This window comes from Chinchilla lanigera, unplaced genomic scaffold (genome assembly GCF_000276665.1).
Source record: "Chinchilla lanigera isolate Chin_1 unplaced genomic scaffold, ChiLan1.0 scaffold00055, whole genome shotgun sequence".
NCBI classification, from domain to species: Eukaryota; Metazoa; Chordata; class Mammalia; order Rodentia; family Chinchillidae; genus Chinchilla; species Chinchilla lanigera.
In genome coordinates this window covers 3,415,488-3,441,449 of record NW_004955456.1, presented here as the reverse complement: position 1 = coordinate 3,441,449, position 25,962 = coordinate 3,415,488, and the positions used below count along the sequence as shown (strand labels likewise).

Below are 25,962 nucleotides of genomic sequence, written 5' to 3'. Positions count from 1 at the left end.
TTTCTGGAAGCCTCCTAGACACCATGCTCTGAATTCACTGGGCCTGGCCCTGTGGGCAAGGAACCGGGCACAGCCCGGGCAAGCAGAGGCTAAGAGTCCCGAGGATGCGGCCCAGGGTTTCCATCCACCGCGGCCTCTAAGAACAAGGAGACCATCACGCCCCGTGGGTCACTGGGGGTGTGACCCACAGGGCGTATTCTTGTCCTCAGCTGTTCCTGTCCTGCTCTGCTTCCTGGCTGCCATGCGCTGAGCACCTTTCCCTCTGCCAGGCCCCTCTGCCATCTTCTTTCTGGCCCGGAATCGGCCAACCATGGACTGAAACTATGACCCAAGTAAACCTCTCCTCCTTAAGTTGTGAGTGTCATGTGGTCCTGTCCCAGCAGTAATAGGAAAGTGACTAGGACATGTATCACCAAGAAGCTGAGAGGACGACCGATAGAGTGGGACTGAGTATTCGAAAACCCTTTATCTGATAAGGAATTAATATCACAAATGTACAAAGAACGCTAATAGCTCAACACTGAAGTCATCAACAAACCAACTCAAACACTGGCAAGGGACCTGAACAAACATTTCCGCAGAGGACACACACGGGAAGCGCGTGTGCCACACTCACAGACGCTGGGCCACGGCTTACAAACCAGCAGATACGCAGCAGTGGCTTCCCCAGTGACAAAGGCTTCCTCCCGAACACTTACAGAATTACTAGGGAACTGTGCAATCCCTGACCTTTCTCCTTGACCAAAGGGACTCAGCGACAGTTTTACCTTGCTATATTGGTTTACCATGTCCTTCTAACACTGAAGTGAAACTTACACACGTTCTAAAACATCTGTAGATGTCTGCTGATCTTCACTGAGCTGTGACCTTATAAAAATTTAAATCATCTTTTTTATGAAGTTTGTACGTCTGCAGTAGACTACTGTTCAGAAAAGCAGTTCACAAGAAGTCATAAGTCGGCTGATACTAAAGGCAACATTTTGCTTCACAAGGTCAATATTTACACGGCCGACTAGCAGCTGAACTTGAACACGGCTCTGTTCTGCTGCTATGTTTAGTTTTCCATATGCAGGGCAATTCGTGCCCGTTAAATTACAGCCCTCCCATTGTCATAAACTTGAGAAATGTCGCACCAAGGGACGCTCCTGCTGCAAAGTCCGCTGGGCGTTCCCCACCGAACTCCAGGCCCAGTGGGCCGCAGGTGGCATTCCGAGGCGGCACGGCATACTGCCCAGGATGTGGGTCCCACTGTGGAGCTCACTTTCCCACCGGGAGGAGGGTCACTGTGACAGCCCCCACTCGGAAATCGGATGTGGTGGGTGACAGCCACCGCACCAGGCTCTCCCCTCTCCTGACTCATCAGCTCAGCGCACGGGAAGCGTCTGCAGTCTCTGCCGAGACTCCTGCTCTGCTGAGGAACGCCAGGCCAGTGCAACTCCGCTGCAGGCGAACGCCTGGCAGTGAACAACTTGAAACCGGCCAGGGCGGGGTCTGGGCCCACGGACAGGGATGGTGTCAGCGCTGCCCGTGCCATCCTGAGGTCCCCGCCCCTGCCCCATCTCTGCAGATGCCCCCAAGCTGAAGGGCCATCCTCATACCCAAGCCGCAGCCAGTACACGGGGACAGCATGGGACACTTTCCACCCAGCCACCCCCCACTCGGGACCACAGCTGCCCAGGACTGTCCCCACCCACGTGGCTCTGTGCCCCAGCTTCCCCGAGAGGAGCACAGCGCAGCTCAGAGTGGTGCTGGGCGCCTACGATCCCAGGACTCTGGGAGGCTGAGTCTGAACCCGGTCTGCACAACTTAACAAGACCCTGCCTCAAAATAAAACATGAAAAAGGACGGGGGATGCAGCTCTGTGTGACAGCCCTGGGTTCAACCTCACAAAAAACCAGAAAGGAAAAAGTGAGAAAACCACAGCTCGCTTACTCACACCCAAGCCTCTCGGGCCTCCTGCCTGGTGACCGCCTGGCCGGGCTGGGAGGGCCCAGCAACCCGCCGCCTGCCTCCTCAGGGCCTCTCCGGCAGGATTCACTGTGCATCCGCCCCGCCTGGGCTCCCGTGTCCCAGGAAACCCCGTCTCCTCCGCGTGCCATCTCCTGCCTTCTCCTCCCACCCACACTTCCAGGTCAGCGGATGACAATGCATCCTACCGCCAGCCTCGTCCAGTGGGCAGTGTGGCTGGGCCGGGCACCCAGCGCACCACACGCCCCCGTGTGCTCTGGCAGCGGCTCCTGCGGCCGTGGGTGCAGGCTTGGTACCGAGGCGGAACCCTGTGGAGGTCCCTGGTCACCGGCCATGTCCCTGTGCCCCAGAGGGACGCAGACCCTGGCCCTGCTGCCCTCACTCTGGCTCCATGAGGGCAGCAGCTTCCTGCCCAGTCTGATCCCTGCGAGGTCCTCCCCGCCACGGCCACAGCACCAGGGCCCGGAAGCTCTCGAGGAGAGCAGAACCAGCCCTTCCCCTCAAGCTGCTCACCCGGGGCGGGGGAGCCCAAGGACACAAGCCGCCCTCCCAACACTGACGCGAATCAGCGTTCCAGATCTCATCTTCTTCAAGAAAAGGTCCCGCCCCGCGCTCCTCCCAGAGCACGACAGAGACAGAGACTCGGGATTTGCAAGCAGTAGGTAACACGAGACAGCGAGACTCTCACTACGGGAAAGCTGAGCAAAAAAAGTTCATTTAAAGAGTGAAATTAGAAAGGAGTACAGGGGGAAGGGAATCTGGGAAGTCAAGATGGTTCAGCTGCCGTGTGCATCTGAACCAGCTCCAAGAGGATGATTATTATGCATCGCAAACGTGAACCAACAGAAAAGAGTTTTACATCTTAGAATAAGTCACTGCAAGAGCTACCAAAAAGGCTGTATGGATCACAAGGCTGGAATCCTAAGAAGAATGTGGAGCCCTGCGTAGTGGCACACACCTGTAATCCCAGCACTCGGGAGGCTGAGGCAGGAGGATTATTGCAAGTTCGAGACCAGCCTGGGCTACAAAGTGAACTCACGGCCAGCCTGAACCGCACAGCAAGACCCTGTCTCAAAAAGACAGAAAAAAAAAAAAAAAGGAAAGAAAAAAGAAAAATGTGACTAACTCCTTTGATATATTAAGATAATTACATGTAAACCTAACAGCAAATATTTGCATTCTAAATGCTAACTATTGTAAAACAAAGCTAATATACAGTTCAAACACCAAAGAGAAAACAGACTACAAATGAAACACAGACTACCAAAGAAACAATTTCTAACACAAGAAATGACAAGCAGCAGTAAATGTCAACGGTCCAATCACCTCTTATTGGTGACACTATTCAAAAATATTCTAACAACAACAACGAAATGCCCGAGTCAAACTGAACTAGAAAAGCTTAGAAAAGGAATCACACAAAGGAGAGACAGAGCCCGGCAAGGGCACAAAACGGGCACACCAATGTGGAAAAAACGAAGGCAGAGGTGGCAAAGCACCAGTCAGGGCAAATAAATACTAATTGGCATGTCAGAGGCATGATCCCTAACCACAGCGCAGCTGATTACACCAGGGGCACTTGGCCTTTCTCCTCCGAACAGCAAATACCAAAACAGGAGAGCCTGAATTTACCAGAATAGGCGCACGCTTCATATGAAGCTTACATGGAAAATACACACGCAGAAACTGTTGGGCCTGCAGGAGAGACGAGAGGACCACTCACTCGTCAGGGACTTTGCTCCCTCCTGCAGGGCCAAGGGGACACAAAAACTGGGTAAAAAGAGTCCTTAAGACGATGTGTAGTAAGCAAAAATTAATGGCTGGTTATGAAAATCTGGCACTTGCAAATATTTACACACACCTGTGAGATTATTATTTTAAAAATACCTCAGTAAACTGGCACACGACTGTAATTCCAGCGCTCTGGGACGCTGAGGCAGGAGGATCATGAGTTCGAGTCCGGCCTGAGCGTTTTAAGAAGACCTTGTCTCAACATCAAAAAGGGCCGGCATGCAGCTCAGTGTGAAGGCCCTGGGTTCAATCCCCAGTACCGCCACACACACACACACACAAAAACCAACCCCAAAAAACAAAAAATGAAAAACCCTGCACAGAGCTCACTGCACAGAATGCAGAGCTCTCTCGAGCTGCAGACATTCTCTGAGGAGGGGCTGAGCAGGCCAGCTCTTCCTGCCTGCCTGGAGTCACAAACTCTAGTACCTTCTTACTGAGCTGCGTCCTCAGCCATTTTCATTTTTATTTTGAAAGAGGATTTCCCTAAGTCATTCAATTGCCCAGGCTGGACTCCAACTTGCAGTCCTCCTGCTTCAGTCTCCCAAAGTGTTGAGATTGGGCTGGGGATACAGCTCAGCAGCAGGGCCTGCCTGGCAAGCGCAAGGTCCTGAGTTTGATTCCCGATACCAAAAAAAAAAAACATCCAAAGTGCTGAGATTACAGGCACACACCACCGTGCCGGGCCAACCTTTCTTTTTTTTGGTTCTCAGCAGGTCGAAAAGACTTCTTTGGCACATTCTCCTCAGTAGTCTACCAGTTCCTTCCACCTGAGGGGCCTGGCAGCTTCCTGGCAGGAAACTGCAGATGTTCTAATCCTCCAGTGACCTGAGTCACAGCGGAGGTGGGAGCACACAACCGGTGAGCACAGCGCCCCCCTGTGGCAGCCACACGCCACCCTCTGCCTGCGTAGGCGCGAGGCCGCCTTTCAGCAGCCCCTGGGCCCGCACTTCCTGCCACATTCATTCTGCCGCCAAGGGACAGAGCCCTGGGGCCACGCCTCACCTGGGCCACGCCTCACCTGGGCCACGCCTCATCTGGGCCACGCCTCACCTGGGGCCACGCCTCACCTGGGGCCACGCCTCACCTGGGCTGCTCCTGAGGGACAGCTATGTGGCCAGGACTTGAGCTCTGCTCCCCACAGACTCAAAGCTTGCTCCCTGAGCTCCTACACTGGCCCCCAGCAGGCGCCTCAGCTCCCAGGCGCCAGGAGAGACCAGTGCTGGACACTCACTCTGTTCCCCAGGTCCCCTGGGCCCTGGCACTGGTACCTGAGCCAGGTCTGCACCCGGCGGCCCCCAGCAGGGCTACTCACACAACCTGAGAGCACGGACATCAAACACACTCTCCTTGGAGAAAATTCCAGCTAGAAAGTGTGCGGCACAACACCGCCAGCTGCCGGGGGTGCTCTTCCTACTACCCCTCTTCCCAGCAATGCCAGGAGGTCGCCCCAGCCCACGAGGCCCCGAGGCTCGGGACCGAGCTGCACCAGCCATCCTTTCACTGCCATGCCTGGCACCGAACCCTCTGACTGGAGTGCCCTGGGACAGAATGAACCGGGGCAAAGCGCACTGACACCCCTGGGGGGCACGCACTGGGGCGAGGCCCCCTGGTCTTGAGGACAGGGTGAGACCACGTTGGACCAGCACCTTCCCCGTGGCAACTGGAGGCCGCAACTGTGCCCCCGCCCCAGGCTCCTGTGCAGAAAGCTGGTCCCCAAAGGGGCAACGCTGAGGGGTCTGTACCCTCCAAGAGCTGGGCCTCGTGCCACACAGTGAGGTCACCATGCCAGGGCCACCCTCAAAAGGGACCGGTGCTGGCCGCCAGGCAGGGGGAGGCCACTCCACACGCCCGGCAGCATCCATGTCCCCCTCTGCTGCCTGCGCTTGGACTTGCAGCCCTCAAAACTGAGCCACAAAGGCCTCCTCCAGGCACTTCCCAGACTCGGGGATCCCATCACAGCGACAGAAAGCACACTGATAAACACGCCCTCAGCCTCCCAAAGGGGAAAGGCTGCTTGGGCATTTCTTCCAGAAATACCACCCAAAAGTCAAAGTCTACCTTACAAGTAGATGCTAAATTGAAATACAAATGAGGTAAAATGTTTTCCCACTCACAAAGGTCAGAAAGGGTCTAGAAACTGCGATGCAGGCAATGCTACAATTCCTGGGACGAGAGCTCTAGATGTTTACCAACAGGTGAGTCTTTATGTAAAATTTGGATTTTACTATGGAATTCTTTAAAGGATAATTACGAATTAGAATTTCAAATGGCTTTAATTAAAAAAAAATGGATTTTTGTCTGCTCTGGCCTCACCACTCCTACACTACTGGAGTCTAGCGTCACTGTGAATAATCACTGGGAGATTTTACGAACTTTGCAAAACCTGCAGGATCTATCACTTTCAAAAAGGCACTGCCTCCTCCATTGGAGCTAAAAAGACACAATACGAAAGAGGGTGATGATGGTCTCCTGAAATCACCCACATCTATCACGGAGCCAGGCCCTCCGCGGCCACCTGCTTTGGTCTAGTGATAATTTGTCAACACGGCCCCAGTGGTTCAAAGGATAGGGGCCTTTGAGCACCGTCCCGGCCTCCCCACAGCGCCTGCTGGTACGGCAGGCACCACACACGGCCCAGGGTTCCCATTCTGACCGTCCCAGCACCACAGCCGGAGGGCCGAGACAGCAGACACCGTGCATAATGAATCACCCGGCCCCACAGTCAGGCCTGCTGGTCCCAAAATAACTCCTGCTGACCAGGAGGACGGGCCCTCCGGAACCGCAGCCCGGGCCATCTGAGGACAGCGTGCCCAGGAATTCTCTTTAACTGTCTGGTGACACATGTGGAGCCCTCACCGGGCAGCTCAGGGGCCCCGCGGGGCCACGGCTCACGCTGCCCACCACACGCAGCAGGGATTCGCGGTGCTGGCCCGCGCGCGGCCCACCCCGTGCTGGTCGAGGACACGCCCTCCTTCCCCGCCCCCACCCGTCAGCCCCAGACCAGATTCAGGAGACAGGAGGCCCCAGTCACCTCCCAAAGCGCGCCCATGATCTACGCAAGAGGACCCCGCATCTAGCAAGGGGACAGAAGGCACAGCGGATGGGTGTGTTCAGATCCAGACAGCCATCTACGGAAGTTGGAGAGGGCCCCCTCCGGGTGGAGGGAGGGGTGCTGTGCTCAGGGTCCTCACCTCCTTCCCCGCACACCACTCCTGCGTCTGTGCACGCTGCGGGACTGGGCCACGCACAGCGGCACCACGGGCTTCACAGACAGATGCCCGGGCCCTGGGCTCTGCAACTATCCGAAACCCACACTCACTGCTCCTTGGCCTGCAGGACACCGTGTCCGAACATGAACCTGGCGCTGTCACCACCGAGATCCAGCCTGTGACCCTCACCCCAGATTCTCCAGTGCCCCGAACTGCCAGGAATGTATCAACACTAAGACCTCAGGATCATTTCAGCTCTCCTGTGAAGTCCCTGTCTTGTGGATACATTGGGAGCCACCAAAATTCAGGCAAAATGACTTCCCAAGTAGAGAGTGTGTCTCTTCTCAACTCTGATAGACAGGAAAAAACATGAAATCATTGTTTTTGGTTTTGTTTTGGATTTTTGAGAGAGTCTCACTATGTAGTTCAGGCTGGGCTTGAACTGGCAGCAATGCTCCTGCCTCAGCCTCCCAAGTGCTGGAATTACAGGCGTGCACCACGACGCCTGGCTTGTTTTGGGCTCTGAATCTGCAAAGAATGGCAGACACAGATGGGCAACTTGGAACAGGAGCTGGCGAGTTCTCGACGGGAGCAGACATCCAGCCGCGCTATAAACTGTGCCCTTCCCTCTACAAGTGCCTGGTTTGTAGCAGGAACTCAGAATTCTGACGATTATTTTCATCTCTTGGCTGAACCTCACAAGGAGCCAAGTGACTCATCTCTAACCCTCTTCCTGCGGCTCAGCGGCCACGTGGGGATAAAAGCTTTCAACCAGGAAACTTCAAAACCAAAGTGCAGCCTTCCAGCTCTGCCCAGAACAGAGGAACGTCATTCCTCTCAGACCCAGCCGCCTACTACTGAACACCCTGGACCAAACCAGCATGCAAGGAAGACTCTAACAGCTCACAGGAGGCCGGGAGTGGTGGTGCACACCTGAGATCCCAGCACCCTTGGAGGCTGAGGCAGGAGGATCCCAAGTTGGAGCTCAGCCTGAGCAACTTGGTGACCCAGGGGGACTGTGTCAAAAAATAAATAAAAGTGGCAAGGAGATGGCAGACTGCCTAGGGGCTTCACACCTGAGGAGTGCAGGGGCACTGAGCCCCTCCACCACCTCACCCCCCATGTCCCAGATGGGGCACTGCACCAGTGGGCTCAGGGAAAGAGCCCAGGAAGCCTGCTACGGTGCCGAAGGACCAGGGAAAGTGGCCAGGGCTGTGGGACAGTATCCACCCACCCTAACGCCAGGGAACCAAGGCCGGTCAGGAGCTCGCCTGACTGCTCCTGGGCACACAGGGCTGATACTCCACTCCCCAGGGCCGGGCTGCTGGCCGAGCGGAGCTGGCCTGTGACCTGTCCTGCATCGGAGGAAGTGGGTGAGCTGGCCCTCTGCAGGAGGAGAGCCACGCTGCACCCACTGCGTCAGGGAGGGGCTGGTGCTGCCTAGATCTGCTTCCCCTCCCCTCTGGGGTCACAGGACCGAGGCAGTGGGGTGCTGCCACCACGTCACCTGGTCGAGCATCACCAGTGTCCCTGGAACAAAAGCAAGTCCACCCCGACCCACAGCCTGTGCACCAAGAAGGAAACTGCCTTGTGAGAAGAGGAAACAGGGACCTACATGTCTAAAATACTCCTGAAAATCACCTGGGAGACTTTGGGCGAGGACAGTCGCCACCGAGAGGGCTCAGGCTGGAACTGACTGACCAGGGCTTCAGAAAGACACTGCTGTAAGAACTGCAAGCACCGCGGGAACAAAGGCGAGTTGGCGGGCTGCGGCTCCAAACTCCTCGCAAAGAGCATGAGCTCACTTCCCAGCTTGGTGAGCTTTTGGATTCCGTAGCTTGGTGCTAAAACTCCAGCACATCTGCTATCAACACAGCTCGCCCTTCTGCCTGAGACCCGAGCACAGGCAAGGCACGGCCTCAGGCTGCACAGCAGCCCAACCCTACAAGCTGCCGAAGCCCTACGTCCTGCCCACACCAGGGAGACCGCGAGCGAGAGGGGCCGTCCCCTCACACCACGTCCCGCCCAGCAGGCCCCAGGGAGAAGCCAGCGGGCGGGGGCTGCAGGTTCCGAGGTGCGCGGACCACTCCTTTTGAAGGATGCCGCGCTGCCGCCGCGGCCAGGAGAAATGAGTGCAATGCACTGGTGAGATCTGCTGTCCCAGAGGCAGGGCCTGCGGGGCCAGGAGCACCCTCGGCCCCTGCAGATCTGCAAAGGGTTCCAGAAATAGCTCCACACCTCCAGCTATCTCAGCCACTTTCACAACTGATCTGATCTGCATTGCGGAGAGCAGACCTGGGGCCATGCTGAGGGGCTGAGGGGTCCCGGCACAGTGACCCCCTGCACCCCTCGGGGCAGCTGTCCTAGGGTCCTCCGACCCTCCCCCCCCCACACCCGCGTGACACACAGGGGCCACAGAGCAAGTGCCTGGAAGCCAAGCCAAGGACCGGCTACCCTGGGCCTCAGGCGGGGAAGGGGTGAAGCCACCCCAGGCTACCAAGAAATTACTTCCTTTCCAATTTACTCCCTCACGGCAGCCCGGTCCCTTGCGCTACGCTGTGAAGGAGAGGGGCAGAATGGGCATGGTCATGCATGCCTATTACCCTAGCCACTAAGGAGGCTGAGGCAGGAGGCTCGGGAGTTCGAGGTGAGCCTGGGCTTCTCACCCAAAACTTGTCTATAAATTTAAAAAGGGGTGGAGGCCAGGCATGGTGGCGCACGCCTGTAATCCCAGTATTTGGGGAGGCTGAGGCAGGAGGACTGCTGCGAGTTCAAGGCCAGCCTGGGCTACAAAGTGAGTTGAAGGCCAGCCTGAACTGCATAGTGAGATCCTGTCTCAAAAGGACAAAAATAAATAAATAAATAAATAAATAAATAAATAAATAAATAAATAAATAAATTAAAAAAATGGATGGAGATGTAGCTCCCTGCCTAGCAGTTGCCTAGCACATGCAGGGTCCTGGGTTCCATCCCAGCACCACACACTAAACTGCACTGCGCGGCTCTGCCGCTGGGGGCGCTGCAGATGACACAGTCCCTGTTGGTGGGGCAGTGGCAGTGTGGGCTACCCTGGTCCGTCCACTTGCTCCACCCCCATGAAGGCTGCCCGGGAGGAGGACCGCAAAGGGCCTCAGAAGGGGGAGTGCGCGTGCGCACACCTCTGACCCTCAAGACGGCCTTGCACACCGTGATTCTGCCACCCCCGCCGGGGCCTGCAGGTGCCGGAGGTGGTCCAGGGTGCGACCCCCTCCAGCCCCGCTCTCGGTTCCCCTTCCGTGGTGGGGTGAGCTGCATCCCTGAGCACTCACCTGCAGCCGTCTTGGGTACCAACGTCTAACTCTGTGTTGAATTTTGAGACGGGGTTTCCAAAGGGAAACCGAGTTAAAATGAAGGCCCACAGGGACGGGGCCTGCGCGTGAGAAGCGGGTCAGGTCACGGACGCCCGGATGGTCCTGCGCACAGGCGGCGCGAAGACGCGTCCGCAACCCCGCCCCAGCGGGGCTGCTCTGGGGCTGCCCACCAGACCTCTTCCTGACCGCCCCGCCCTGGGGAGGAAGGCTCCGCCGCCCCTTGGAGAAAAGGCTTCTGCCACAGCCTCTGCCCACAGCACCCGCTTGGTCTCGGCTAAAGCCCCAGCCCCAGAGGGACTCACTTTGTTCGCGGGCCCCACTTCTATTGGTTTATTGAAAGGAACAGTTAACGTTTAATTGTTTGATCAGTCTTGCATACCTGTACCTGGTAATTTTGAAGGTAACAGTCAGTAATACAACAACCATTGTCGATTTCCCTAAATAAATTAATAAATAAGTAAATAAGTAAATAAATAAAGCCCCGGCCCCGGCCCCAGCCCGGAGAAAGACAGGTGCCCTGGAGACCCCCGGATCCTGCGTGGACTGAAATCGCCATGCTCAGGGCTGAGGCTGACACCACTGAGCTCACCCACAACCTGTGCTCCACCTGCTGGCGACCGCACCTGAGCTCACGCTGCTCCAGGTGGTGGCGCTGCCGCTCCAAGGTAAGGCGGGCGCTAGGACCCTCCCAGGTCAAGGGCCCCGCCCTGCCCAGCTCCTGACCACTCAAAAGAAAGCAAGGGAAGCAGCAGAGACCACTGGAGACAGCTTGGGGAGCCCGGAGGCAGGCCCCACTGTTGGCTCCGCCCCCAGCGATGGGCATTAGACCTGGCCCTGCTCAGGATCTAACTGAGGACTCCACAGAGGGGCAGCTGGCACACAGGGACTCACCGCTCAGGGTCGGCTCGGAGGCCCCGGTCACTGGGCGACTGTCGCTCTCAGCGTCACCGTCAGCTCCGAAGCTGGAAAGTCAAAGGGAACATTACTGAACTCCTCGCATCCACCTTGCAAGATGGGGTTTCCCGAGGACAGAACAAGAAAGTGAGTCCATGCAGGCTTCTGGTTGCCAGTCTACTAAAGCAGGGACGGATGTCTAAGGAGCCCAGAGGTTCAAAGGCCAGACGCCCCTGGCCTCAGCTCACTGCCTGGCGTCCCCCCACCCCTAGCCCTGAGGCAGATTGGACCCTCAGCCCACAGACGTGGCCCTCAGGGAGGCCAAGTCTACCCAGAACCCGAGCCCAGAGCCCACGTGTGTCCCGGGGTCCTCACGTCCACCGGGCACCAGCAAACCCTGGGTCCTTGGTAACATCTGGGCAGGAAGAGGCTGGTGACCAGACCCTTGACCGCCAGAGGGGGCTCTGGAGGAAACTGCGCAGCTCATCCTTTCCTAAGACCCCGCTCCTCTGCAGGGCAGGGGGACAAAGCACGCCTCGCTGGGGGCTTCAGGGCACCCCACTGCACTGCAGAAGACTTGCCACACAGCTTGTGTCATGGAGGACACCCGCTATGAGTGTACTGCTATGTATACCGTCTCCAGGGCCACCTGCATCGCGGGCACCAGGACTGGGTCACGCAATCATGCGCTCCTCTTTAGGGGCTGGAAACAAAGCCCGACCCTGTCTCCTCCATGCCAGGGAGGAAGTCCCAGCCCCCAACCTAGATTCCTATCCGGTGCACACACGTGGCCTAAAGCTCAATGTCACCCATTATATGCAAAGGCTTTTTACGAAGCGTGCCTGCTTTCAAGGGCTCAAAAACTTTGAGAAGTGCTGTAACAATTAGTCAACTGGAATATTTTTAAATGCTAGGCCAGGCATGTGGCGCACGCCTGTAATCCCAGCACTCCAGAGGCTGAGGCAGGAGGATCGCTGCGAGTTCCGAGGCCAGCCTGGGCTACAAAGTGAGTTCAAGGCCAGTCTGAACTGCACAGCGAGACTCTGTCTCAAAAAAAGACAAACAAGGGCTGGGGATATAGCTCAGTGGCACAAGCACTTGCCTGGCAAGCACAAGGTCCTAAGTTCGATCCCCAGTACCACAAAAAAAAAAAAAAATAGATAAAATAAAATAGAATAAAATAAAATAAATAAGAACAATAAAATGTAAATAAATGCGAGGAGCTAGTTGAATAGAACACGCACAGAGACGCACTGACGCGTGTGCACACGTGCAGGGTCCAGCAGGCGCGGGACTTTCTAAAATGGCCACGGGCAGCACCTTGGGGGAGGGGCTCAGGTCACCATCATGGCGGGGGTGGGGGGGTCACTTCTAACTCTCCCGTCCCGACCCAGGCTTCTGTCTCCAGGGAACCTCATCGCCCCTGGCTTCTGGTGCCTTCAGCTGGGCACACGCTTGCGAGCGCCGCTTCTGCGATTGTGCTAGGGCACAACGTTCACCCAGAAGGGAGGTCAGTCCCACGCCGCCGTCCTGCAATCCAGTTCTGTCTGTTTTCAAGAAAGGTGTTAATAAATGTGGCAGCTGACCAAACAAAGACAGGATCCCTCTCAGCAGATGAAGAGGACAGGGTGACTAAGACAGGCTAAAGGGGAACCGCAGTGAAAACCGCAGCCCGAGAGCCTGTGGCAAACCCCGGCCAGCGCTGTGGACAGGCCAGTCTGGACCTGCCCGGCCACACCCAGGGGCGGAGCAATGGCCGTCACCTGCCCGCCTTGAGCCTCGCAGCCCAACTGGGACCCGCTTACTAGCCCAGGGTCTGCTTCACCTGCAGATTCTAATCAGAGCAGCAAGGCGCGAGATCGTGCTGAAGATTACGCTAACCCGCGCAAAAAAATGAAGCCGCGGGAAACGCGGCCGGAGCAGTTCTCAAACAAAGCACCTTCGGATCCCGTTTAGCATCTCCAGTATCTTCCCAAAAAACTCCTGAGCTAACACAAATGCTGTTTCTTACCGTCTCGCTTCCTCACACTAAACATTTGCAGTTCTAACAGTGACTATTTAGACGCTCAACAATTCCTAACTTTCAGGACAAAGCCGTTAACCCTGTCCCGCCAGGAAGCTAGGGTGAACTCCGGACCTTTTCAAAAGCGGACAGAAAGCTGGGCATGGTGGCGCACGCCTGTAATCCCAGCACTCCGGAGGCTGAGGCGGGAGGATCGCTGCGAGTTCAAGACCAGCCTGGGCTACAAAGTGAGCTCAAGGCCGACCTGAACTGCAGAGCGAGACCCTGTCTCAAAAAGACAAAAAAAGAAAAAAACGGAAAAAAAAAAAAAAAAAAGGGACAAAAAAACTCTCATTTGAGACCTTGGACTGGGGTCATAGAGCGCTGTGCCTTCACAAGCAAGGTGTAAGAGCGCAGCTACGAGGCCAAATTAAGATACATGTGGATAGGGCGGAATTGAAAAAAAGGTTTTTGAGACAAGGTCTCATATAGCTCAAGTCGGCCTTGAATTTGTGGCAATCTTCCTGCCTCAGCCGCCTGAGCATTGGGATTGCAGGCGCCGGCCAGCACACCCGGCTCTACACAAAAATTTAAAAACTTCAAAATGCTACCGCCAAAGCCTGTACACAGCTTAGAAGCAAATTAACAGTTAAATCTGGGGCAGGAGGCCTAGCTCGGGGGTAGAGCACTCGCCTAACACGGGTGAGACCCTGGGGCCTATCTCAAGCATCACAAAACAGAAAGGAAACACAACTCGCTACACGTGCGCGCGGCTTTCGCGGGCCTCTCCAGGCAGCTCGCGAGTCCAGCCGCCACCGTCCTCCAGCCCCGGGGAAATAACTGAATGGGGGCCCAAGGTGAGCGCGCTCGAGGAGTTACCTGACGCAAGGGAGAGAAGGAGAGGTGGGCTCGGCCTCACAGTTCGGCCCCGGTCGGCTGGCTCCAACGCGGGAACAGCTCGGCGAGGGGAGGAGAAGGTCCTCAGACTGTGGTGGCCAGGCAGGAGAAAGAGGACGGAGGAACGGGGGACGGGAATATATCCACCTTCCAGGTCCCACCCAGTGCCCACCTCCAGCCAGGCCCCGCCTCCTCACGCCACTGTCAGTCCATCCACGAAGAGTCCTCCGATTTGTCCAGCACCCGTGACCCCTCACCTTCCACATGCAAGGGGCTCTGGGAATTTTCTAGACAGCAGCCATGACACACGTGTCGCACGCCATGCACACCCGCCATGATGGCCCCAGCACGCGGCCCGAGCCCAGGCCCAGGCCCAGGCCCAGGCGCACCCTTCTCGCGGTGGCGCAGAGCCAGAGCCAAGGCCACAGGGCAGGGCACCGGCCACGCCAGCAAATTTCCACCCTGGGTGCCTTCTCTGACACCAAAGGAAATACCCCCGAAACGTAAAAGAGCCCAGGGCCCAAAGCCCAGGGCCCAGGCCCCACCTACATCTCAAGTCTGGAGTGAAGGCGGGGCCGCCAAGAACCCCTCGCCCAGCAAGCTCGAGCTAGTCCGTCCCCTAGAGCCATGGTGGCCACATAACTGAGATGCACCCTGATAACAAGCCCTGCTGGGAGGAGGCGGAAGACCAGGACGGACGCCCAGGCCCCCCCTCCCGCGGCCCGGGGAGTCACGTAGGCAGGCTCGCTCAGCCCCGAGCGGCCAGCCGCAAGCTGCCGAGCACCGCGGCGCCCAGAGGGACTCCAGAGCAAAGGGAGCTAAAATTAGGGTGGCACTGGCACAAAACCACACACGCTGCTTGTCGGAGGAGCTGAATTTGCAAACACGAGCGGGACCTCATTGTAGTGCTGCGCCCCACTCGCCACACGCGCCCCTGGAAGGGAGTGGGCGCGCGGCTGCCTCCCCCACCGCCCCCGAGGCCCTCGGGGCAAGACTCGAGGTCCTCCAGGCAGCGCCCCCAATGTGACATGCTCTGCAGGCAAGGACGGATACCCCCCGGAGACATCTTACACAAAACGCTTTGCAATCTCTCATGGAAAGTTTTCAAAAGTGCGGGAAGAACTTGAAAAACCACTGTAGGATCACCGTCCCTTCCTCGGAGCAACACCTGTTCTCCTTCCTCCCCGATCACTGGGTTAGGGCGGTACACCCCCAGCCGCACCCGACGCTCGGAGGGGCTCAGGGGCTACTTCCAGGTGCGATCCAAACAGTGAGTGTTTAAGTGAAAGGCTGACACAGTTAAGACGCACTGCCACGGGTCCCCTGCAGAGCCCCCCCCCCCGCCACACTCATCCCACCCTTGTGGTCACTCTCTGAAGCAGCTCTGAAAGTCCCTTTCCCGAGTGCCTTCACAAGGGTGATCAAAAACGTGGTGAGTGCTGCTGCAGAGCCACCCGACATGAGGCCGTGTGCTCCCCCGCTGCACTCACTGATCTGGCACCCTGAGACTTCTGGCTCGCCTCCAAAGTCAACATGAATGGGAAACATTTTGAATCCATTCAAGATATCAAGGCAGCCAGGACAGTGCTGCTAAAGACCCTCAGGAAAGAGGGCTCCAGAGCTGCTGCAGAAGGCAGCAAGGACGGGGCGACGCGTGTGTTCAGAGTGAGAGGGACTTCCAAGGAAGGCGAATGGCAATGTGTCTTTTTCTGTAATAATTTTTAAAGAATATGTTTAGGTATTCACCATATCTTTGAACCACACCACACAGAACGTACAGAACACAGCGAGAATGTGGACGGAGTGTGAACCATGACACAGGCATTAAATCTAAGACCCAGGATACCTGGTGGCAGGTGCTCGATAAGACACAGACAGCACCCCACCACCCACACCACTTGCAGACTGATGATTCAAACACCGCCAAAAAACACAAGGAGAAACAGCCAACGAATAACGTCACAAACGCTAGGGAAAAAATAGCCTCCCAAGCAAGATTCCTTACCCCGAAGTCAGGAGCGATAAACGAACTCCTTTACCCTACATACTGAAGACCCTACGTGCAGAAATGCAAAAACAAGCCCAAACTTCGGACAAAATATTTGCGAGGGCATGCGGCTAAGGGTCTGTGCTCCACACATCTCATGGTTAGTGAGATAAGGGAAGATAATTGGCCCAGCATGGAACAGGGCACCAACGGACCAAGCAGACGTGGGAGACATGTCCAACCTCACTCCCGCCCGGGCAGCATCGGTTGCGCTAGCAATGCGGGTAGTGCAATCTGTGTCTTCCACGACCTCGGGAGATGAAATGCCAGCGTCAGGGCGGGTGTGTGGCGTGGGGGTCCAGCCCGAGACCCCAGGCTGCACGGGCCCTGACGCCCTGGGCCGGGAAACGCGCAGCACTGTGATGGGATTTTCAGCGGGGCTTTTTGAGACTCTGCACTGCGCCTGGGTGTGGGTGGTCCAGGCCACAGCATCGGGAAGGGCGGGGAACAGGAGAGGTGGTCACGCGGGCCAGCTCTGCCCCTCATCAGAACCCATGCACATCAGCCAAGACATGTGCGTGTAAAAACTGGCACATAAAACACAGCGGCCACCGAGAGTGGTGCTTCAGCCCATCCGCGCATGGCAAGCGTGGGCCATGGGTGTCACTGTTCCTAAGCACACGTGTAAGCCTTTTGATTATTAAACCGGGGCCTGCGTTATTCTGCTTTAACGTTTTAATAAAAACCGTGAAATAAATAGAGGGAATTTTGTTACTTCGATATGGCAACTATGACATATTTTACGTGCGGCCTAGAGGTTGGGCAAGGAAACCTATGATCAGGCTGGGCAACACTCCACACAGACTTCAGCCTGCACGTTCAAAGCTTCTCCCGCAGGGAGACGCACACATCACACACATGCAGACATGCCAGCCTGCGGATCGTACACCCTGCAGTACAGAAAAACCACAGCTGGGAAAATGCTATAATCCTAGCACTCTGGGAGGCTGAGGCAGGAGAATCACAAGTTCAAGCCAACTCTGCATAACTAAGCAAAACTGTATTTCACAGAAAAAAAATTAAAATGACTGGATGTAGCTCAGTGCAAAAGCCCTAGGTTCAATCCCCAGTCCCGCCAAAAAATAAAAATAAAAAAGAAATGCAAAATAATGCTACTCTTGCCACTGTTTTTTTTTTTTTTAATATGAAACATTCTTTCTATTTAATAGATGAGCTTATTGTTGTTGTTTTAAACAGAGGAATGAACATTTTAAAAATATTCCCCCTTAATTTCCAAAGTGGTCAAGATCAGTATAGGTAGCTACACAACCACAAGCCCTTAGGGTCCCTGGGGGGTTTTAGAGTCACGGGGCGCGGGCACCGAGCCGCTTAAGAACCTCGGCTTCTGGCCTGCTGGGTCCTGCGCTGCTTTGGAGCCTGGGGTTCCCTGGGGGCTGCAGCCTGCCCAGCACCAAGACAGAGCCCGCAGTCATCCGCCTGCAGGGCCCAGTCACGGCCCTGAAGACCCCGGCTCTGTGCAGTGAGACCCCAGGAGATGTCCCCATTGCAAACCCAGGGTCTCAGGGCGACGCAGCCAGGTCTACAGGGCCAGGCGGGGCCGGGCGTGATTCCAGACTGCCCCTTGGGGTCTCCCAGGAACCTGGAGGGTCAGCACCCCAAGTCGCGGCCGACAGGACGCAGAACCATCATTTACTGTCCCCCAGCACCTGCTGCCCAGCCATGCCGATCAGGAGTCAAAGGAAAATGTCACACGGCCTGTATTTCCAGTTCCCAGCACAGGGCCGGCCCTGGCCCCAGGTGCGGACAGCTGCCAACACTCAGATGGCCGCAGCTTCCTGCTTCAGTCCCCTTGAGTGAGGAGGGGGACTCAACTCAGCCGGGCCACAGGACAACGACCTCGGCCTGGGCGAACCTCGCTATCCATGCCTGCGAGACTGGACTAGGGGCCGCCGAGAAGGGCAGGGGCCCCAGAGAAGGGCAGGGACCCCGACCGCTCATGGGGCCCCAGGACAGAGCCTCCCGCATGCCCGCAGCCAGGGCTACTCCTCGTCCCGGCACAGGACAGGACAGAAGATCGCGGGTCCAGGATTTCTATCAGTGAGGAAGCTGCTGTCCGTCCCGGGATGGCATTTCAGAGTCCCCTAACTCACAGGTTACTAAAGTCAGTGAACAAGGGACCCGGCGGGGGTGTAGATATAATCAGTGACCCCATTCACAGGCCTCACCCCAAGGTCTAAATCGTCTGGAAAAAATAAAAAAAAGAATAAGGCTGGGATACAGCTCAGCAGCAGAGCCCTTGCTGGATACGTTCGAGGCTCTGGTTCCACTCAACAACAAAAACAAGGAAGAAAAGGGAGGAGCATTTGGAGGATCTGGGTGTAAGGCTCCCTGGGATCCTGCAGAGCTCACTCCCAGCCCCAGCCCCCGCCGCCAAGAGCCACCGCTTGAGGGAGGAAGGGGAGGAAAGGGCACGCTGCTATCACGCTGTAACACAGGAGAAGAGCTGCTACTCAGGGTCCCCAGCAGCACGGCCACCTGGGAGCTCCAGGCCTGCACAGTTCTGCAGCAAGACGACAAGCAGGGCTCCACCAGGACCACAGAACCCTTCTTAAAACACCCCAAGGGAAAGGGAACAAAGTGGCTGTTAACTGGCCGCGTATCCAGCCCTGGAAAACCTGCAACAACCTCCTATCCACAGGAGGAAAGCTGCGCCCCACCGATGGGAGAGAAATGGGGTCTTGCTTTTGCCACTTCTCTTCCACACTGCTGGAAGTACTGGCCAGAGCAATTGAGCAAGAAAATAATAAGAACAAATTAATTATAATACTAGGCATCCAAAACAGAAAGGAAAAAGTAAAACTATTTCTGTTCAAGCCTTATACAAAACATAAGGGAAGCCAGGCGTGGTGGTACACACCTGTAATCCCCAGCACTCAGGAGGCTGAGGCAGGAGGCCACTTTGGGCCACACAATGAGTTAAAGGCAAGCCTGAACTGCACAGCAAGATCTTGTCTCAAAAAAAAAAAAAAAAAAAAAAAAAAAAAAAAACCAAACCCCACCCCCTACCCCCACAGCAGAAAGTCTTCAAGATAGCAGGTCTGATAGTGACTCCTTAAAAACAATTCCAAAGCACAGGCAACGAGAGGAGAACATAAACTGACTATCATTAAAATAATAAATCCAGGGGCTGGGGATTTAGCTCAGCAGCACAGCGCCTGCCCGGCAAGCGCGAGGTTGTGAGTTTGACTCCCGGTACTGGAAAAAAAACCAACAAAACAAAATAACCAAAAAAAAAAAAAAAAACCAAAATGATAAATCCTGTGCATCCCGGGACACGTTTAAGAGAGAGCAAAGGCAACCAGCAGAAGGGACAAAGTATTTGCAAATCTTACTTCTGGCACGAAATTATCAAGCAGAATACAGACGTCCCTCGTCCAACGACCCGCCTGCTCAGCAACTGTCTGGACTTACAACCAGGGCATAGGGCCCACTGCCCAGGCTTAAACCCATCTTTTATTTCTTCTGTGTAGTTCTGTTCATCGTGTTTGTAAAGCCTCAAAGCGTTTTTTCTGGGCGGTTCACCTTGTTCACCCACGACTGTAATTCCGGCTGATGGTACTGTACTGCACAGCACTGGAGTTTTGTGTTGTTACACGTTACAGCGCCCTGTGCAAGAGTTTCGCAAATAAAAGCAAAGTCATCGGCTGGAGTTCCCTTCTCCCCTTTCTCTGTTCTGTGATGCACAGGCTACGAAGGCTTCCTCACTTAGTGACCCACCATGTAATGACCTAGTCCCAGGGGCGTAACTCGATCCTTAGAGAAGGCTGCCTGCATAGGAAAAACGCCTACAGTCCAACAAGGTGCGAATGAAAACCACAAAGCACCGGCCCGCACAGGCACCCTGCACCTTCACAGGTGGCGGTGCCAGCTGTGCCCGCTCCTATGCCGACCTGAGCCACGGCCAAGGAGGGGCGGCGGCACCGGGCGTCTACACCGAAGTCCTGCCTGAACCCTGCATCGGGGAGCAGCACAGGTCACCTCCAAAGGCCACCGTGTGGTTCTCGCAGTGGCTGGAGGTGCACAGGGCTCTGTCCCCCTAGGAAAGGGTGTCCATATCAGAGGGGCCTCGGGCTGCGCTCAGGGACGTCCCCAGGCACACTGCATTGCCGGTCCCGCCTGCCCTGTGGTCACAGATCTGATCCTTCCTCCTTCCTCTCCGCCTGCGCGCTGTGTGAGCCGGCGGTGTGGCGCAAAGCGCCTAGCGCTGGGCCGGGAGGGCTCGTCCCCAGACGCGGCCTCTGCTCTCCCAGCACCGCCGAGACTCACTGAGGCCCCGTCTCTGGCAGCCAGAAGGACGCTGCTCACGTCTGCCACCAGCTCACAGTAACGGGTTTTACCGTCCACCTTCCTACCGCATGCCAGTGACAACCACTTCAAGGATGGCTAAAAAAGACCGAGGGTGTCCCCAACTCTTTTTTTTTGTGTATGTAGGGCAGAGCCAAAAGGGGGTACTGGGGATGGTACACGGGCCTTTGCTCTAAGCTGCAGCCCAAGCCCTTTTTTTAAGCTTCTGAGACAGGGTCTGGCTAAGTCACCGAGTTGCCCAGGCCGAGCTTGAATTGCAATCCTCCTGCCTCAGCCTCCCAGGGTTGCTGGGACGACTGACCTGCACCTTCTGAGTCAGCATCACGATCACTTGAAAGGAACACTCGGGTCCACAGAGCCCAGATGTCCCTGGCACGCATGTCCACACTGTCCCAGCCTCTGTCTATCCCTGGGTCCCTGAGTCCTGTCCACACTCTCAGCTGCTCTGTACAGATGTCACTCTGTTTTCACCATGGTAACAGAACATCACAGACTGGGCGGCTCAGACAGCAGCAAGTGCCTCCTCCGTCCCGGGGCCCCGACATCCAGGCCGAGGGACCAGCAGGTCAGGGTCTCCCGAGGGCTGCACTCCGCTTCCACAGTGGCCCTGCTGCGTCCTGCGGAGGGGACGAGCTCATCCTCAGGGCAGGGGGCTCTGCGAGGACAGATCCCCGAAGTCCCTTCCATGGTTGTCTGTAACCCTGAGACCCCACCTCCCAACGTCGTCAAGTGGCCTCTAAGTTTCAATTTCACCTCGAGACACTTCAGACCACAGCCATGTGCACACACACCCCACACATCCCGAGTGCTCGTCTGTGAGCACACTCGCCGTGTCCACTTCAAAGTGCAAACTGCACACTTTAAACGGAGCACTGATGGTGCATGAGTTACCTCGCAGTACAGCTGCGGGTAGGGCTTTGTTCCGTTTGAGGAACTGGGCATCGAAGACAGGCCCTTCACACAGTGACCGTCCTGTCCTCCGTGTCTGAACTTCCCCGGTCTCGCTTACCCCAGTCGCCCACTAGCTGACACCGCCGCATGGAGCTCCAGACCTGAGCAATTCCTACGCTTGAAGTGCGCGCTGCTCTGTGATGAGACCCCTCACCACCCTGCTCTGCCCGGCCCAGGGCACGGGCCACCTCTGTGTCCAACGTACTGGCCTGCGAGCACAGCATTACCCCTTAGTCACGCAGCGTCTCCAGGATCAGCGCCCCTGCGTCTGTGTTCACACGATGCTTATTTACCCAGTGATGGCCCCGAGGTGCAAAGCTTCACTGCACTGCATTATGACATTCTACTTTATGACTTGTTGTTCATCTGTTACCGGGTATGTATGCACAGGATAAGACAGAGTATGTCATGGGGTCTAAAAATATGGCAAATGTTGTTTACATTGAAAAATTTAGCCAGGTGTGGTGGCGCACGCCTATAATCCCAGCACTCAGGAGGCTGAGGCAGGAGGATCATTGCAAGTTTGAGGCCAGCCTGGGCTACAAAGTGAGTTCAAGGCCACCCTGAACTGCATGGCGAGACCCTGTCTCAAAAAGACAAAAATAAATAAATAAAAATTAAAAATTATGCAGTAAAAGCCATGAATCTTCCCCCTCACTCGGAACACACTCGTCCCACCACCTTTGCCACTTTCTGCAGCAGCTCTGGAGTCCTCTCTCCCGAGCATCTCTACTTCTGCCATGCTGGCTGCCTCCATGTCCTGAATCAGCTCCAAATGTTTCTCCTTCATGGTTACTCTGACTCTGGGGAGGAGCTAGAAGTCACACGGTGCAAGATCCGGGGAGCAGGGTGGATGAGGGCACAGGGTTGTTTTTACAAGCTTTGAGGGTGCTCAGCAACACTAACTGTATTTTTTATCACAACTCATAAAGACACTCGGGAAGGAGGACTCCAAGAGATGCTGCAGAAAGTGGTGAGAGACCGGGCGTGGTGGCACATGCCTGTAATCCCAGCACTCAGGAGGCTCAGGCAGGATGACTGTTGCAAGTTCGAGACCAGCCTGGGCTACAAAGTGAGCTCAAGGCCAGCCTGAACTGCATATTGAGACCCTGTCTAAAAAAAAAAAAAAAAAAAAAAAAAAAAGAAAAGAAAGAGGTAAGAATGATGGGGTGAACATGTCCAAAATAAGGAGGGGCGGTGTTTTGAGGAAGATGGACGGCAGTGTGTCTTCCACTGCACTGTAGTTTTAATTTAAACACTCACCGTACTTTTCCATCCCCCGGTATACCGGGTTCTGCAACGCCAGGGTCTGAATCTGGAGTGTGTCACGAAGGCCGCAGGTAAAGTAAGGGCTTGGCCCACAGCATGGCGTGCCCAGATGCTGGAAACTAATCGTGAAGGGATGGGCCTGGCAGGGGTTCCAGGTCACTCCCCAGGGGAGTAGCGTGGACCTCCGTGCACGCAAGCTCAGGAGCCAGCTTCTCTCTCTCCACCCACTTGTGCTGCTTGGCTGTGCACAGCTTTGCTCTTCCACAAGTTCCTGGCGTGATGTGTTGTCTCCTTACAGACCCCAAAGCACCAGCGCTGGGCAACCACGGACTGGAGCCTCCAAAACCCTGAGCTCACATAAATCTCCCCCCGCCAGCTGATCACCCTGGGTACTTGTTACAGTCCCAGGAAGCTGAGTGACATAGGTCCTCTCCGCAGTTCTCAGACTATGGCGGTCTTGTGACACAGTCCCTGTGGGTGGGGGGCATCACCTAGAGCTGCCCGGTGCTCACCCCCCTTTCCCATGTAGAGGGCTTTCGCCATTTTGGATTTAAGTGGGGTAAGGACACGGTAAGGACGCAGCCAGACTGCTCCAACCTCGGCTGAATGCGTGACAGGAGGGTCCTGCATCAGCACCTTCCTTCCAACTGCATCCCACCTCGATGCACGCAGGGCCAGCATCCGTGCCCCATAGGTACGGGCTAAGAGGCAAGTCCCCAGCCTCGAGCCACCTGGGCTGCAGCGGCAACACCCACAGTGACCTCCAGGCCCCACAGAGAGAGCAGCGAGTCCAGGGTAGGTGACTTAGAGCTCAGGATTTTCTCCCCCCTAATAGCAGGCTTCTGCCTGGGGCAGCTTGAGTTCAGCCTGGACTCTTGCAGCCGCCAGCAGGCACCGCTCCACAAACCAGGAATGTTCCTGGAGTCGGCAGTCCAGACCCTCTGCCCAAGGAGGACGCAGCCAACGGGGCCAATAAACGCCTGTGGGCCACAACTCAGCAGTTTCCTGGCCCTCCACTTCTAGTCCAGAATGCCACGGGCTGAACGCATGCAACGCAGCTAAGCTACAGAACGGCATGGCAGCGTGGCCTGGCTGACCCGGAGCTGTAGCTCCCTGCAGCCCAGAATCACAGCAGAGGCCCGGAGACAGATCAGCTCCTGGGCCCAGGAGACCCACACTCAGAGCTGGAAAGAGGTTTTGGCTTTCGCAGTGTGGTAAAGTCAAGCATCATCAGTCCAGGCATCCCCTCTCAGAAGCCCTCTGCAGTGAGTTCTGCGGCCTGGGAGTAAATACGGCCATCACAACAATTTCGGATGTGACAGTAGCCATGCCAACCACCGGATGTGTGTTTCCCTGAGCTGTATGAGCCCTGGGGCCCGGGGCCAACTGCTCTTAAGTCTGAGGGAATGGAGAGAACACGAAGGCCCATGGAATGGCCTCTGCTGACACAGGCTGCAGCCCTCCCGAGGGCCCAGGGGTCACATCCGGCCTCCACACCACCCTCGGCCCGCCCTGGCCTGTCAGGTAGTCATGCCAACTTCTGACCTAATCACCAGAAGCCTGAGTGGATCCAAGGCTGGAGCACAGCGGCCCGGGCCCAGAGCAGAGGAAGGAGCGCTCCACGCAAAGGCTCAGCAGTACGGCCCACAGGCCGGGCCCGCGGTGGGGGTGGGGGCGTCCGTGGTCGCGCCTTGGAACCTCAGCTCTTTCCTGCACAGTCTGCGCCCCCGCCCTGCACCATCGCAGAGCTGGCCCCCGGTCTGGAAGGATTATGAAACCGGGCCAGTCCAAGCCAGTTTCCTAACACATTCCTACTAAGTCACAAACACACACGCCAAGAAGCTGCCTGGCTTTTCTGGGACCACAAGGGCTGAACATCCCTGAATTTAGGCTGCTGCCTAAATGTCACCTAATACCAAGATTCAAAGGAGGCAGTGTTCTGTGCAAGCTCACAAGCCCAGCTCTAGGTGGTAATTACACGACGGCCACAGGAGGAACCGGGGATGGAAATCCTTAGGAGAGGATTTAGGCACAAAAATAACTCACTTTTTTATTCTACCCTCCTGGAACTTCTCCCACACCCCTGGAACCAGCAAGGAAGGAGTCATTCAGTCCATCTCCTGCAATCTTTCACAGTGAGTGTCCGATGCCCTCCATCCCTCAGGACAGGAAGTACCATCCCTGTGACCCAGGTCCAGATACAAGGTGGAGGCAGCACAGCTGGGATCACACCCTGGGTGTACATCATGACGTCACACCTTGCCCACAAGGAGACCGCAGCTAGAGCCTCGAACAGGAAGTATCCTTCCACCTTTATTCTGGGGACTGATGGAGCAGAGGGGGGCGCTTTCCTGTCCACCACCATCCCCTCCCCACCCCACACGCCCAAGGCAAAGCAGGATGTGTGAGCCCTGCACCCACCACCCAAGGGCATAGCCCAGCAGACGATGGCAGAGCAGGGCACAGAGACACAGAACACAGGTAGGACCTGAGCCCTGGGCCACCCGGGGTCAGACTCCTGCAGTGACCCACTGTGCTTCAGACTGAAAGAACAACAGCGGAAAACGCCCATTTCTGGCCCCCCGGGCTGCGGAGACAGTCAGTTGGTACAGATGATTGTGCCCAGCGACTGCTACCTGGACCCCCATCTCTGCACGGGCAGGGAAACGGCAGCCTAGGACAAGGGCGCCGACGTAGAGACAGGTGACCAGCTGCAGGGTAGGGGCAGCCGACGCGTGCATGGGGACCATTTGTTGAACTCCATCAAAAACCATGCAGCCCGCGGCGGCGGCACCCTCGTCCCTCCATTCTCATCGTCGTCTGCTATTTTCCTTCCACGGAGTGGGAGGTCTCTCACGGATAAAGATGCGCTACGACGGGATGTGTTTATCCGAGATTTTTACACCAGATCGTACGCCATCAAGATTTATAAAAGATATCCAGGCAGACCTGGATAGGTCATTATGAAAAAAAAAAAAAAAAAAAAAAAAAAAAAAGATGCGGTCACCCCAGATGCCCGAGCCCCGGATCCCCGGCGCCCCCGTCCTCTGCGGAGGCTCAGGACGCGCGCATCCAAGTTGCCGCGGCAGGTTAACGGGATACAGGGCTCCCGTTACATAATGGGGACGATTAGGATCGGAAGCGGTTACATAATCCTGTCCTGCGGCTACACAAGCGAGGACCGCTATGGGCCGGCGCAGGCGGGGCCTCGGCACTGCAGCCGGGCTCCGCGCACCCTCGCCCTGGCCCGGATCG

General features: G+C 56.2%; 1 protein-coding gene across 3 annotated transcripts in view; it reads right to left on the bottom strand.

Moving 5' to 3' along the window:
- The window catches only part of Grb10 (growth factor receptor-bound protein 10), a gene marked incomplete at its 5' end in the record, with an annotated part of 103,238 nt that overhangs the window by 67,518 nt on the left and 9,758 nt on the right, over positions 1 to 25,962 (bottom strand). For 2 of the 3 annotated variants that reach the window (XM_013520627.1, XM_005396599.2), the window contains 1 exon segment: positions 11,213 to 11,283. 3 annotated transcript variants of the gene reach the window in all.